This window comes from Balaenoptera borealis (assembly GCF_965194805.1).
Source record: "Balaenoptera borealis genome assembly, chromosome: 12".
Taxonomy (NCBI): Eukaryota; Metazoa; Chordata; class Mammalia; order Artiodactyla; family Balaenopteridae; genus Balaenoptera; species Balaenoptera borealis.
The window spans coordinates 73,113,034-73,130,049 of NC_138869.1; the positions used below are offsets into that span (position 1 = coordinate 73,113,034).

Here is a 17,016-nt window from a genome sequence, read left to right on the forward strand (position 1 = left end):
ACCGACAATGCTTCAATTATCTTGGCTGCAGGCAAAGACAAAATAAGAGTCTCAGGAGTTCTCAAAAAGTTCAAAAAGTTCTCTCTAGACTGTGTTGTTTTCAGATGGAAACTACAAGAACATGACCAAAACTATAATAGTGGAGATTTCCCTGGGCTTTGTTCTGGCTATAAGGTAGTTTCCAAATATACGACGAAAGGTAAGTAGAAGCCGACAGGGGCCCAATGTGGAACACATCAACATGATCATAGTTCAGACACACAACCCATTCAGTCCCCACCCCACCCCACCCCCAGCTTCTCACACACGCAGGGTTACCCAAACTCTGGTTAACCTAGCATCAACCTTCCTATTTAAGTTTATCTGATAATTCACAGTGTAATGGGAAAAAATGGAAAGACAGAAAGGAGAAAACATAAAACGAATATTGTCCTTCATGTTGGTAAAAACATAAATTGGTTACATGACAAATGTGAGGCAGTGATTAAGCTGACAGTCCAATGGCAAAGTTATTAAAATCTTTTTTTTTTTCCAACTTGGAATCTTTATTCTTGATGATTTTGTAATAGGCTCGTCCTTAGTTTGGTTAAGCAAACTCTCATTTGGCTATGAGAATTCATTCAAATTTGCTAAAGGAACTATGATGATAAAATTATACAGCAAGTTGGGAAAAATACCCATGAAATAACACAACTTTTTATAAAATTGTCAGGTTTCAATTCCAGTAACCCATAAGACAGGGCCTAAAGCCTATTCATAATCACATAGTTCCAGAATGAGGAGCTATTGCCAGAAACTTTTTATGGGGTGGGAAAAGAAATAATAAAAGATGGTCAGTGCTGACAAATACAGGTTTAATGATACAGTGCTCTTCACAGACGGCTACAGAGACTGTAAACTATTATCCAGAAACATAAAACCACACAACACAGACCACTTAGCCAGATCTAAAATAAACTGGCTTCTTGTAACTACCCTGTAATCACTACAGCCCTTCTTCCATCCAAAAATGACCCTAATCTCACATGAAAACAGTTATTGTAGGGGAATCAGAAACCCAGCTTTGTGGCCAGAAGTAAAAACCAAAGGAAAAACAGCAGTTCAGGGGTTAGCTGGTGAAAGCGGGAGATCTGGTGCCCTTCACTGCGCTGCTTTGCTCTTCTTCCTCTTGCTCTTTTTGTCCCTCTTCTCCAGCCCATCCATGTTAGCTCTCAATAGGTTTGAATAAGCCATCTGAAACTTATTCACTTCTTTGGAGCTCACCACAGCGCTGATCTTCTTTTTCCCATCGGTAGCTCTTAACAGACACTTGTTGTCTGAGGGCTCAAAGCCCTCCACAGAACCCTTCCTTGGAATGGGTTTAGTTCGACCATCATACTTGTTCAGGGTGATGAACACGCTGCCCGACAACTGGCACTTCTGGAAGAGGCTGGTCAGCTCTGTCAGGAACTGCTCCCTCTCCAGCAGCACCATCCTGGCGCTGCTGGCTCCACTCTGTCAGCATCTATTAAAATCTTTAGAGAAAAAAATCTCATTTCTTCAAAATTTTCCACCATTTTAAAAGCCAAGTTGAAAGTTGAGTGACTGCTGTAAAAGGAAACACCCTTTCTGAACCACATCTGTGTGATGGGGCCACTGATGCCGCCACTACTGCTCGATCAACACACCCTGGAACAAGAATTTTCATTTCTGAATCCAAGCCTGTTCAAAATCCTCCTGGGGAAGTAAACTAACACCTGGGCATCTTCTGCAGTGTAAAAATTCTCTTAACGGCAGTAGCCTTATGTTTAGACTCAAAAATGCCTTTTCCCTTGCATCAGCTTCTCTCAGGTAAAAGGAAATAAAGACAGAAGGCAAGGGCCCCTTCAGTAAAATCCCACTGAGAAGGGACAGGCAAAATAGGAAGATTGAATTCTAACATGAGGGGACCCTATGATGATGTGAAAGGGAAAGGAGAGAAAAGAGGAATGGCACCTAATCTGGAAGATTCAAGTACATTCACAGATACTTTCCCAAGATGTGCAAGCATCTAGCCTTCTTTAAGGAGACAACCGTGGCATCATATAACTCAAATAAATTCCTTTCTGAATGAAAGCTGAGTAACAAAAACAGAACTTGGCAAGATGGCACAGCACAGTGAGGGCAGAATTGTATTCCCAGTTGATACTTGGTGAGATGTTAGGTTGTCATCTCAATATAAAATAAAATGAGGCCGCACAATGGAAAATGTTTTGAAAAGTAAAAATCCAAGGGAAAGATGAAGGCAGCATTTAAATGAATCTGGAGAAAACGAACTCTGTGGGGTGGGCAGCTCTGACTGTGACCTTTCTCCAGTTGACATCCTGGGAAGAGAAGAGACATGATGGAGATGCCAGTGCCTGCCTCCTTCCCCCACAACGGGGATGGCAGTACCATTTGCCAGCACCTGGAAGCTGAGAGAGAGCCTGATGTGGATTCTGCCCATCCATTAAAGGCAAGAAGAGTGAAAAGTGGGAGAGAAAGCTCCTAATACCAACAGTGGTGACCTGGGGTCATGCAGTAAGGAGTTATAAAGGCATAAAAGCTTCTTTATTCAGATGGTTCCTTTCAGGGGAACTCATTTCATGATACTTAATGCAGGCAGTTAGAAGAACAGTTGGGTTGGATATAACTTACAGTATGTCACACAAACCTGGAGCGCCCACAGAACATTAATTTCAGGGCACACATTGAGATTATGCTCTTACAACCAGCCTCTTTGCCAGGGGCAGCAGCTTGTAACTCAGAAAGTCATGTTTCATTTAGGATGTGCTGTATAATGTTGAAGGGGAAAGTTACCTGTTTTGTTTTGTTGTGTCTTTTTCCCCAATCCGAGTAGAAAGCACTTGGGAAAGAGCTACATATGCTAAACTGAAATTTTCTATAAAGTTGTTCTCACTCATTTCAGCACAAATCTGCTTAGGTCATATCTCTTGCATGTCTACTCTTGTTCTAAACACAAGACTTCCCCTGCTACTGAGATCGCCCACAAGCAAGCTCACCATTCTGGGATTTGCTTTATCTCATATAGGTTTGGGTATCACTTTCTCCTGAACCTAGAACTGTCTTTTCCACCACAGCATGCCAGACACTAACTCATCCCTACTCAAAGGGGCTTTTAGAACACCACTTTCTTGATGTGCTACATATATACAATGGAATACTACTCAGCCATAAAAAAGAATGAAATAATGCCATTTGCAGCAACACGGATGGACCCAGAGATTATCATACTGAGTGAAGTAAGTCAGAAAGAGAAAGACAAATATCATACGATATCACTTATATGTGGAATCTAAAATATGACACAAATGAACTTAGGTATGAAACAGACTCACAGACATAGAGAGTGAATTGCCAAGGGGGAGGAGGGATGGGGGAGGGACAGGGTGGGAGTTTGGGTTTAGCAGATGCAAACTATTATATATAGGATGGATAAACAACAAGGTCCTACTGTATAGCACAGGGAACTATATTCAATATCCTATGATAAACCGTAATGGAAAAGAATATGAAAGAGAATGCATATATATATATATGTATGTATGTGTGTGTGTGTGTATATATATACATATAACTGAATCACTTCACAGTACAGCAGAAATTAACACAATATTGTAAATCACTATACTTGAACAAAATAAATTAAAAAAAAAAAGACATTCTTAAGAGAATTTTCAAAAAAAAAAAATCCCACCTTCCTCTATGTGGTAGTGAGGTGGTCCTTTTTTCACCCTTAGCTACTCCTCAGCTCTGGTAATCAGTAACTATTCAACTTAGATAAGAGAAACCATATTAATTCTTCTAAGTAATGCAAACATCTAATTTTACATGCTCTCAAATTACTTTCCTTTCTACTGCATGTTTGTGTAGCTGTTACATGAGTCCTTTGTACTGATGCAGCTGTCATCCCTTCAACTCAGTTCTTGCCAAACACTGAGCTGTGTCTGGAGATACAAAGATAACCACTCTTGTTGAAGAGATGCCAGTTTAGTGGGAGAGCAGACATGTAAACAGATCTGTATGTGAGATACATGGCCTGGAGAGGGAGAAAAAATATATTGCACAAATAAATCAGCACAACAGCACAAAAAGAACTAGAGGGCCATAATATACCACAAAGATCCAGTGAAATGCAAGGATTGTGAACATGAAGGTAATACTTGCATTTTCATCTCAGTCAATCTACATACTCTGCTGCAAAGGAAGAAGTAACCTCGTTCCTACCTAAAGCCAACTTTCCACTTGAGTCCCAGGGCCAAGCCCCTCTCTCATATCAGGGACACAGTCCTTTAACGATCCACTCTCCTGCATTATCAAATCCTCCCTTCCTGTGGAGTCATTCCAACGTGCAAACAAGCATACCTTAATATCATCCTCCCTTGACCTTGAGCCCTCTAGCCTCTTTGCCATTTCTCTGCCTCCCTTCCTGGTGACACTCCTTTCATCTTCTATGTTTATTGCCATCCCTATTACCTCACCCTCCATTCCCTTCTCCCACTGCTCCACCGAATTGACTCTCAGCAAGGTCACCAATAAGGTCCACCTTGCCAGTAGTCACTTTTCTGTTCTTATCTGTCTTGCGTAGTGTCTACTGCCCACTCTCATCTCCCCTCAGCCCATATTGAAAGACTGTCTTCTTTAGGCTTCCATGAAAACCCTCTCCTTGTTTTCTTTCTGCCTCACTGCAGCTCCTTTGCAGTTTTCTCTGTCTGCTTCTCCGTGCCTGCCTCATTCCTGTCCCCCCCATAGCCCATTCTCACAGTAGCTAGAGTGGTCTTTCAAAAATATAAACCAAGTTATTTTATTCCCTGACTTAAACCCTCCAATGGCTTCCTATCATTCTTAGCATAAATTCCATGTCACCGAGGCCCAGTAGTTCCTGGCTCCCGCCTACCTCTCTGCCTCATTGCTAGCCATACCTTCTCCCAACACCCTGCACACTATCCACCACCAGATTTCAGACTTACACTGCCTTTTTTCAGTTCCTCAAACACCCAAAGATAGTTCCCACTTCACAGCCTTTACCACTTCTGTTCATTAGCCTAGAGCACTCTTCTCTTAGCTCTCTGCATGGCCAACTTGTGATAAGTCAAGTCTCAGCTCAACTGACTTGCTCACGGAGGACTTCCCTGATCTTCCTGCCCAAGTGTCCGTTCCCCAAACTCAGTCACCTGCTAGCTCATCACCCCTTTCCAATTCCTTCAAACACTACACTAAAAAGTGTCATGTTTATTTTTCACATCTCATTTGTCTACCTCTCCTGTGAGAGCCTAAGCTCAACAAGGGCAGGGACTTGGTCTTGTTCAAGCTGTATGTCTAGCTCCAGGCACAGTGTTTAGTACATGGTAGGTACTCTGTAAATATTTACTGAATGGAGGAATGAAATGATGATGAAGTCCTTGGTTAGGATACTGTGTCCAGCTCTTTGCTCTTCAACTACAGAAAAGCACAGGAAGGGGAAAGTTGAAACATAAAAATAACTAGTGTACAGGGAAATCAGACTTATGGCAAAAGGTTAACAGAACTAGAATGAGAAAATATTCTATTTTTATTCTTCAGGGGGTCATTACTAGTTTTTTTTAATGTCTAATGAAGATTAAATAAAAAGAAATGGACTACAGGTTCAGCAGACTGGGTTTAAGTTCTAGAGTAGATGAGATGTGGGTAAGTTATGGAAACACTTCCTGAAACTGACTACGATTTAGGATTATAGGAACTGCCCTGGTGGCGCAGTGGTTAAGACTCCACGCTCCCAATGTAGGGTTCCTGGGGTTCGATCCCTGGTCGGGGAACTAGATCCCACATGCATGCCGCAACTAAGGAGCCTGCCTGACGCAACTAAGACCCAGCACAACCAAATAAATAAAAATATTTTAAAAGAGATAATTAGTTCCAGAAGAACACTGAATATTCTTTTAAAACTAAAAGGGATAATAATAATCCTGTATCAACTGAGTGCCTCCTGTGTGCCAAGAGCAGTGCCCAGACTGTGTTATAAGTCTGCTCTCCTTTGACACTTGTAGCTGCCCTGTGAGGAGACACAAGCTACTACTGTCCTCCTTTTAGAGATGAGAAGACCAAGGCTTAGCAGAGCTAACTAACTTGAAAAGGCCACATAGTTGATAAATGACCAAGTTGGGACCAAACTCAGATCTGTTTGACTATAAAATCTGTGCTCTTGACCACTATGTTTAGAAGAGAGAGTTTAAAGCACTGGATATAGCCCTGCTAAAAACATGAGGATCAGTTTTCTTAAAATCTTCACCCAAATCTAGGATTCTAAGGTATTTTCAGGAATAATATAAAGAACATGCTATAAAGAACAACTTAAAACAGCCCTATAATGCAGATTCCATCTTAGAGCTTTTGGTTACACAGACATTTGATGAACTGGACAAAATAATGTGCTTTTGGTTAGCCATTATATAAATTCTCTTTTGTCATCTTGAAGGATTACTTTATTTATAGTCTGAAGAACTGTCTTAGAAATATGAGAAATGAAAAACAAGTTTACAAGTATCACTGGGTATGACAAAATAATTCCTTGTTCCTCTAAAGTTATGAACAGAGGTCAGCAGATTATGGCCTGCTTATGGCCTGCGAGCTAAGAATGAATTTCACACCTTTTAAAAGGGTTGTTTAAAGGAAAAAAAGGAGGAGAACATGTCACAGAGATTGTGTGGCCCATAAAGCCTAAAATAGTTACTTTTTGGTCCTTTAGCAAAATGTTTGCTGACCCTTGTTCTAGAGCCTAAACATGTATGCACACGTATGGAATAGTTGTAATAGAGAATAATATACCTGCTAAGAAAAATCAACTCCCTGAAGGTTTTAGAAAGTATCTTTGGAGGGTTTGTTTGTTCGTTTCTTTTACCAAAGACAACAAAACTTCCCAGAGTCAGATCATAAAGTGGGTCCTGCCTCTCAACCTAGATCAGTGAGAAGATATAAAGGGGGCCTAAGAAGGAAAGGAGAGTGCTGAAGAGCTTGGGGAAAAATGAGAATGATCCAATCTCAGAGCTGCACAGGGCCTTATAGATACTAGGAGCCAACACGTTCACTCTGTAAATGAAGAAGCCCCCCGGGGAGGGGGTGGGGCAGTGGCTTCCTCAGGCCACGAGGACATGCACACACAGCACAGTGATTCGTCCTGGCTCCCAGGCTGGGGCTATGCTCTCGGTGCCACGTGGCCTTTACTTTACTATAGAGACATGCTTTTGCAAATCGAGGAGCAGGAGACAGCTTTTTAAAAGGTCAGAGAAGAACCAGCAGATCTGCAAAGAACATGTGATCTGAAGGTGAAGTCCCAACCCCTCTTATAAAAAATGTTTAATTTCTTTTTTTCTAATTTTAAAAATAGTACACATTGATTACAGAACATAAAAAAAATTTAAAGAAAAGAATAATCATTCATAATCCTATTTGATGATAAACACTTTTAACATTTGGTGTATTTCCTTACAGCTTTTTAAAAAATCCATATACACATATATCATTTAAAAAATTAGAATATCGTTATTTTAGTACCTTTTTTTTCCACTTAACTAGGTACAAGTCAATTTGTGAGCATTTCTGTGTCATATAAAATTCTCCTAAAACAGTTTTAATGGTTGTACAATTCCATAGTATGTATGTATCATTCTTGCTGTAACTAATTAATCCTTCCAGAACCAACATGTACGAGAGAATATTTTACGTCACCCTCATCAACACGACCATGAACATAATTCAAAATATTTTCCCATTTAATAAGCACAAATGATTTCTCTTTGCTTCACAATGAGGTTGATCTTTTTTTTTCACATGGCCATTTATTTATTTGCCTTCTTTTGTGAATCATCTATTCTTAATGTCACATGTCCTATCCCCACTTTTCTTCTGGGGTGCTCATCTGATTCTTTTAAGAATCAAATAGCAAAGATTCTAACCTTTTTTCCTGATGCAAATTTTGTAATTTTTCCACTTTGCCATTTACCTTTTAATTTTGTTGTTTCTAATTTCAGAAATGTAGCATTTCTATCTAGTCTGACCCCCTGCTTTTTGTTCTTTGTGATTTTGATAAAGATCAGTAATAGCCCAAAGCTGGTGTGGGACCATACAAGGGATCATCTACTGGAGCTGGCTGGTGATCTATTAAAGTCTCTAAAAAGCAGCCAGTGTAAGTCTTCCAAACCCGCACAGCCTGCAGAGTTTCTGCCCAATGGTGGCCAAATGGAAGGAAAGTGTAGTGTAAATGCTACGGGATGGACTAAGAGTCAAGAGGCCAGGATGCTAGTCCTGAGTTTGCTCCACACTTGCTACGTGTCCTCAAACAAAACCCAGTCTCTCTGAGCGCCATATATACCTCACCTAAAAATGAGAGGCGTGGACACTACAGTCTCAAAAGACACGGCCAGTTCTAAGGCTCATGCTTATTTGACATGTGACAGGAGGGAGCTCAGCATTAGATGCTGAGGGCTAGTTAGCATCCACACCCCAGAGAGACCTGTCCATGAGGAGAGGAAAAAGGTGAGAGATGGTAAAAAGGAACATCTGACATGGGAGGACTGTAGTCCTTTCGGCATGTCGTGTCAGTTACAGAAATTCTTTCAAGAAGTCAGCATGGCCCACAGGGTCAAAGGCAGAGGGAACCAAAGCTGAAAAGGGTTCAACACTAGTGCACAGATCTTTCCCAGAGGAGGCACCAGGTAACCTCGCTGTGGTTTCCTCTAAGTTAGCTGGGAACTGTAAATATTGGATATGGGCATAAATGCCAGAAGACAAAACCCAAAAAGGGACTTGGATGAGAAAAAGTGGTGGTGAAAGTTCTGAGGCGAAAGAGAGAAGGTGTCACAAGCGTCGTGCTGAGAGAGCTCTTTGAGGGTAGGCATGGATCGGATCAGAGACGAGAAGGGACAAGAGGCAGTGAAACTCAAGCAACGAGAAGAAATGGTCTCAAGAAGAGGTGCGCAGGGTTGTAGTGGAGATCAAAGTGTTGCCTCCTGTCCCTGTGAAGTACCTGCAAATGCAATATTGTGAAAAATAATACATGCCCTGAAGTATTATTATACTGGCAGGAAAGGAAGAGCATTGGTTAAATGACAGTAGCAGTCTTGTGGGTGCCACCAACAAAGTCCTGAGTCCAGGTCACACAAGACACAAGAAATCACATTAATGAGCTAAAGTTCTTACCTTTATTTGGTAACTAACTAACTAACTAGTATTTATTTATATATACTTAACAAATAATTTTTTTTCTTACATAATACTAAGTAATAACACTGGTTCATTTTCTTCACTTTATTGCTACTTTAGTAGTTATTTATCTTTCTCATCTCAGCACTGATTAAAACATAAAATGTCTTTAGGAAATGTTATGTCCTAATTTATGGTTTAATTTAATCTTAGCAGTCAAACACTGATAACACTGCATCTCTTAAAGAAATCAGCCTATCTATTATCATACCCCAATAAGTACATGAAAAAAAAAACTCAATGAGAAGAGAAGAAATTGCAAAGCTAGGAGGCAATATGAAGGAAGAGAAACAAATCCTGAGTCCTCCACCTGGCCCAACAAAGTTTATTAAGAATAATTAAAGAGATACTTCCCTGTGTTTCAATGATGGAGGATGCCTCATCCACCTATTTACTTTCCTCTTCAAGCTTGTTTATTGTCTTTGATGTAAAGGAAAAGAAAAGAGCCACTTCCCCCTTCTAAAAACATATAAGGTAAGAACTATACTGTAAATAGATTTTTACCCCCAGGCTCAAAATTCTCATTAAATTAAAACTCCATTATTGTTTACACTGTCTTGAACAAGACTGGAAAAAGACTAACCAGATCCCATTTTAGAGTTGAGAAAACTGATACACGGAAACAGCCTAAGCAAGACTAGAACACACAGGGAAACAAAGGCTAGCCTTCCAGCACAGGCCTCTCCTGGGATCTCTGTTCACAGCTTCCGTTCAGGGTTCACAGCGGCCTTCAAATGAGGAAGGGTAGAGGAGGAAAGAGCAGGAAACTGAGCTGGGCCCCAGCTTTACACCATGCTACTGCTGTGATCCTGGGAAAGTAATTTTAATGTTCTGATGGCTCCATTTCCTTCTCTGTAAAATGGGGTTGATATTTACATCCACTCCCTAATACAATGTTTGTAAGGATCAAATGAAAGGAAGTGTTCTTTATAAAGTACCGGGTATTCTCGTCACTTAGCGATTTAAGAGAAGAATGATGCAACTAAAATAATAATTCAAAAACTTACATCACTCTGTCATTCATTAATTTCATAAGCTCAGGTTCTAAAACTGCCATATAGCATATATTTAAGTATAATACTTTGTTTCTATTATTTTGTTTTACCCAACTGAGATAACTATTATGTGTGTATATACAGGCAAATACACACATAATGTTTAAAACACATATAGATATATATTTGTATATACATACATGTAATTATGATAAGGAAAATTATGGTGTTGCACAAATATCATATAAATTCTTTTAAAAACTGTTGGTAAACAAATAAACCGGAGCCAATGTGCATTTTGCTCATGAAATTAAATAAGATTGTATTTTGCTCATGAAATTAAATTTAAGCTTTCAATGTAAGATTTTATGTACAAAATAAAATAGTGCCACTGCATATAAAGGATTACATGATGATATGAACACTATGAGAAGGAGCAAATTCTGTTTATAGGTTTGTTTTTTTTAAAGCCAAGACAACGTTTTTTCCCCAAGACAACAATTCTCATCTAAAATTTAACTAAAAAGAATGAGGTACTTCTGCATTTTTAACCCTTAAAAAATTGTCCAGGTTACAGACAAAATTTCCAGAATCTAGAATAATAACAAAGCATTCAGTGACCTAACAATTACTTTGAATAAAGGACACGTATCAACAATTGCAATGGGTGAAATTGTTCCTTTCTCTGGCACCCTGGAGGCGCAATGTTTAACGAGAAACAATAATTCATGCCTACAAACAGAGAACTGTAATGGGCCATTTTAATATAACACATCACAGCAGTACAAGCAAGCTGCCAGAAAGGTGTTACCAGGTTTTGACTTATACTCATCTGATTTCCAAGACCAGACTAAAGCTTTGAAAACAGCAGGGGCTTTTGGTTTTGTTTTTCATTATTACTGAGAGTCAGTGGCAACAATAGCTGTGTTGATGGAGTCTTCAGGCAGGAATACTAAGGTTCCACCATTTCCTGCTGAAAATGAGTTCTCACCGACTGCCACGACTAGGGATGTCAAGACCTACCTCCATTTTTTTCCTCTTTTAAAGTGCTTACAGTAATTTAGTGATTTTAATCATTACTACATTCATTTTGGAACAACCAAATAATGCTAAGAAGCTGCTATCATAATGCATTGAAAAGACAAGTTTTCAGAAGGGAAATGATCTACAGTTCGTCAGTTTTGCTACCAACTGTAGCAGTTGGAATACTGAAATCAGATTAACTACAGAAACTGCAGAGAGAGAGTAGAATGGGGGGTGGAGGGCAGTGAGCAGGGCTGAGGGAGATGAGCACTGAACCAAAATCAGCCTGGGCCAGAGGGAAACCTCTTTACAGTCTGATGATGCAACAAAACAGGGAAATTGGTTTTAGTGTTTTTAACTTCAATTAGTCACATTAATTAATGCTAAAAACAATGTTAACAGTATATTATTTTCATCTAGTTAAATAAAGGATTATACACATTTGAGTAAATTACACAGCATTAAACATTTAAATAACTTGAAATGAAGCCATTACTGTCATTCAAACAAGTTTCTACAGCTAAAGGCTGAATGTTAAGTATGAACTGATCTGGCATTACAAGAATATAAATCCTTTATCTTTTTAGAGAGAAGAACAAACGAAGAGATTTGATGACTTCTGACTTGAATAAGTGGTTTGCAGTGGCACAGCGCCCTCCAGTGGTCAAAGGCTCAAAATGCAATTTCTAAAGGCCAAAGTTCAGTAGCCAATCTTCATTTTGAATGGTGAAAATATAACCTTAGCTTTTTTTTTTAAATACAGTGGTTTACCTCAGCACATATTTTCAATACCAGGCCATCTTTGCATTGACAATTTCCCTCACCAAATTTAAAGTTTTTATTTAAATCTAATTTGTTCCTAAGAAATGTTCTGAAGAGTTAAAAAAAAAAAAAAAATCAAAGAAAAACAAAGCAAAACCTTACCTGGACAGACAAGAGCTGCAATGATGAGTGAATTGTTTTCTATAAGCCTAGAATAATGGCGGGAATGTCAGCATTAGAGTGGTATTAATTTTTATGTGTTAAAATCTAAGCTCTAGAGGGAGATTATAAACATTATAGAATGCTATTTTGCCTGTTATACAATACAATGAGTACATATGGCAAGTTCAAAATTACAGAAATGCCTTTTACTCATTTTTTCTATATGTGAACATTTCTATTTTTAAATAACAGTATAAAATATTCATTGTATATACATCACTTTTTTAAATCACTACAACTCCTATTAGAATGGATCCAAAGTTATGGGCTCCAAATATTATTCTGAAGAAGCATGGAAAGATATTTACCCTTTCAGGTTATCAAAAAAACTCCCTTAGACCAATCTATAATACTTCCATTCTTGAAAATATATTGATTTCTCATATGAAAAGGGATTATAATGCTGTTTATAATAACTGAAAATATGAGTTAAATGATTATAATATTCTTGGTTTTCTACTCTATCAACTGCATTGCCCCAGACCCTATAGCAAATATGGGGTTGGCCAAAAAGTTTGTCTGGGTTTTTCTGTAACATCTTACGGAAAAACCCAAATGAACTTTTTGGCCAACCCAATAGTTACTAGCTGGAATAAGGTAGTTACTTTCAAAAAAATAGTAATGATTATGTAATTAAATTTTTTTCTTCTTCTGCTTACCCAAGGAACAGAAAAGTTTGAACATGTTTTTGAAAAGATCATTCATTTCATTGGAACCAAGAAAGCAACTCTCTCTCTATAATGTAAGTAGAAATGACTTTGGGTTTTGGATTTTGACTCCACCACCCAGAGCAAGGCAGGCAAACATCTCTGCGCCTTAGTTTCTTCATCTACAAAATGGAGATAATTGTTCCCATCTCATGGGAACCTTCTGAGGATTCAGAGTAATGATGCAAGTAGAACACTCGGCCCAGTGCCTGTACTCTAGGAGATCCTCAAGGCACAGCCTTCCTACCACTGAAAGAACGCAGAAGACCTCTTCTCCCTAGGTCCAAGAGGACTAGAACTGGGGTTAGGAGCCATGGAGTCACATGGATGAATCAATTAAACCCACTCTGACCGTGCAGGTAGACCTGGAGGTGGTTAGGACAGCAAAGAGGAGGAGCGGTAACAGCCACACAGGGACGGTGGCTGAGAGACGTGGATGCGCTCATGAATAAGAATATCTTACTTATTGCCCCATCTTAATTACTTTCATCTGTTTCCCTCTTCAGAGTTAAGTATTTAAAGCAGTGAGGTGGTGGGAGATGGTATGGGAGTGTAACCAAATCTTTTCTGGGGAAGATGGGCCCATGTGTAGTCTGAACATGCATTTTCAGAATTATAATAAAATAGACTATATTTGCAAAGTAGGCTCTCTTGCCCTTTGTGACCATGAAAACAAAGCAGTTGAACAAGCTTGATGTGAAAGTGACCTATGCTGTGCTCTGTCAGTAGCAAGAACAGGAAAAACGCTTGTGGCAAGCAAACAGATCCCACTTTCACACTGATCTCATGTGACTGAAGTAAAAAAAAAAAAAAAAAAAGGGCATCCTTCTAAGAGTGCCATTGCCTTGATTCTTTTGTTGCAATTCTTACTTTTTAATGGATATTTTAAATATATTAAGAAAGGTGTAAGATTTCTGAGTTTATCAAAAAGGGCATGAGTTTTTAAATGTTGAGAAACATTTTTTTAAAGACGCAAATCAGCTTCAGGAAAACGAGAGGGTAAAAGGGAGAAAGGGCTCAAGGGACAACTTGTAAAATTCAGGCTTTAGGCTAATGGTCACACCAATTAAGATGCAAATGGATAAGGCTTCTAGCTTTTGCCAGCTTGCCAAGTACCCTGATGACTTACTAGTGGCAACAGCCATTATGTCTTCCCCTTCTGCATGAGTGTCCTAAACAATGCCCTAAAAGCTTACGAGAGTTGAGAGTTGATGCCAGATCCCAAAGTGGGCAGGGCCTGGCAACACAGACACACACACTCCAAGAATTACCCTGAGGGTTGAAACTTTCAACGAGGGCAGCAAAGGTACCAGTATGTCCCTCCTATCCACATGGGAAATATCTTTTTCTCAAAAGGGAATTCACAATACAGAGCTAGGACTATCTACCAAGCAAATGACAGATGGGTCTAGATGCATAAGGTAAAGGACAGAATTGGTTTTGGTGACTCTCTGAATATTCATAGAATCTATAAAAGTCCAATCCTTTTAAGATGCAGTCTGTTAGAAATGAATATGCAACTGTACCAAATAAAAACACTGTATTTCTCAAAATGGACACATGGAGGGAACTTTTCCCACCTCCCATTACTGTCGCAATTTCTGGATAAAGTATTATCTGAACTTTATATTGATTTGTGATTTATATACTCTAATGTAGGCCCCTCAATATGGTTTTTTCCCCAAATCGCATTCCCTCGTTTATCATTTCACCCATCACAAAAGATGCTACATTCAGTAAGATAATTCCTAAGGATAGTGTTAGAACTGGCTATCTCTTCAAAATGATCAGAATTACTGGACCCCACACACGGCAGCAGCATGGGGTTCCTTTCTTCAAGTTTCTCAGTTCACTACATGGAAAGAAAGAGGGAGAGAAAAGGAGGGAAGGGGAGGGAAGGGGAGAGCAGGAGAGAGGAAAAAAAATAAGGTATTCACTAGGAAAGAACTATTATCAATACAATGACTATTCCTTACAACAAGACCTATTACAATGAAAATCATCATACTAGAGGATCTCCAAACCTTGTTGCTATAAAACTCCAACCAACTAGCTGAGCAACCATTACAGCAAGCAAAGGCTTCAGACCTGGCTATTCTCTCAAGTCCTGAGCAGGACAGAAGGTATTTTTTCAAGTCTTAATTACACAAGCTCGGTTAGAGTCAAACTGTAAGCAACCAAGCGAGGTGGCAATAGCCAGGTTTACAGAAAGAGGCAGTCAAGGAGGATAACATGTGTCAGATTTGCTGAAAACAAACAGGTTTAAGGCTGAGGTGTCCCTCAGTTTTAACACTGCTTTTCTGAAATTTTGTTCACTCTACAGAAACACTGACTATAAAGTTACTTTCGTATTAATAAAAATCTTCAGTAAGATCAACACTGGAGTGATTCCCAACAAAGTATGAAAGACAGAAATCTGGTCATTTGTATGAATTTGGCTGCCGAAAGCACCTGTCTATAATATCTAAAACCGAATTCAACCTATCCCAGTTTTTTCCACAATGAAGTTTTTCCAGGACTCATATGAAGTATTAAGGACCAGTCACAACACCAGAACTAGTCTATCATTCACATTCCATACTCACGCAGAAAAGAATGTTATACATACTTTTAAATAGCAGATTGTGCTAAATAGGTCTGTGGAACATAAGCTAAATTTGTCATTATTTAGAGGTACATATGTATTTCAAAATGTGTTCTGTTTTGTTCTGTTATCTAGCACCCCCTGCCCCCCAAAAAACAGACCAGGAAGCAACCCACAAAGGGGTGGACCGGGTGCACTGGCCAGGAAGGGCCATACATCCCTTCTGCTCACAGCCCACTGGCCTGAGCTAGTGAGAGAGCCAGCATCAGAGGTGGGTAATGTGAGGCGACACATGGAACAGCTGATGAGCACTACTGCTTCTGCACACCATCCAATTTTCTAAATCTTTGATTCTAAAAATCAAGAAGCCCCACACCTTTCCTCTTGTAAACTTCACTCTCCATAATAAGGATTTGTGCTTATCATCTCCTTTGGTAATTTTCTCCCATTAGTAGATGGGCCAGTTCTTGGTTCCATGTTGATTTACTCACAAAATTATATCCAAAACAGATGGGACCCTAAGGATACAAATTCCACAGAACAAAAACCTGTACAATCAAGCTAAGTCCCCTCACGTTTTTCTCCATATCAATTATGCACCATATTTTAAAACACATACACACACACACACACACACACACACACACACATAAACACACAGACACTAATGAATGATCTAGCATATTTGGAATCTAAACAGTGCCTGTCAGCAACAGCTAGGGGTTCATCTCTTACACTTGGCCTTCCGTCGAGCCTATTTTCTGTCAGCTTTCTTATTTCCTCTTTAATTTTGCTAAGAGAACACTACTCTGACAAGTGGTTAAGCAATACACAAAAATCAGAGAAAAAATGTTAACAAATTAAGCACTTTTGCCTAACTTTCCTCAGAACACCGTGCCAAGTACTGAACATTCCACACTGCAGTCTCAGAACACTGTGCCAAGGACTGCACATTCCATACTGCAGTCTCAGAACACTGTACCAAGTACTGCACATTCCACACTGCAGTCTCAGAACACTGTGCCAAGTACTGCACATTCCACACTGCAGTCTCAGAACACTGTACCATGTACTGCACATTCCACACTGCAGTCTCAGAACACTGTGCCAAGTATCTCACATTCCACACTGCAATCTATGAACACTGTACCAAGTACTGCACATTCCACACTGCCGTCTCAGAAGGCTGTGTCAAGTATCGCACATTGCACACTGCAGTCTCAGAACACTGTGCCAAGTACTGCACATGCCACACTAAACTCTCAGAACACCGTGCCAAGTAACGCACATTCCACACTGCAGTCTCTGAACACTGCCAAGTACTGCACATTCTAAACTGCAGTCTCAGAACACCATGCTAAGTACTGCACATTTCACACTGCAGTCTCAGAAGGCTGTGCCAAGTATCGCACATTCCACACTGCAGTCTCAAAACAGTGTGCCAAGTATCACACATTCCACACTGCAC

At 39.5% G+C, this 17,016-nt stretch overlaps 1 protein-coding gene and 1 pseudogene across 4 annotated transcripts in view; both read right to left on the bottom strand.

Moving 5' to 3' along the window:
- BTBD9 (BTB domain containing 9) overlaps window positions 1–17,016 on the bottom strand; it is a 401,740-nt gene that overhangs the window by 265,411 nt on the left and 119,313 nt on the right. The gene's annotated exons all lie outside the window — the stretch shown is intronic.
- On the bottom strand, window positions 841–1,521 carry LOC309608269 (signal recognition particle 14 kDa protein pseudogene; annotated as a pseudogene). The gene has a single exon. The product of its transcript is annotated as a signal recognition particle 14 kDa protein pseudogene (transcript).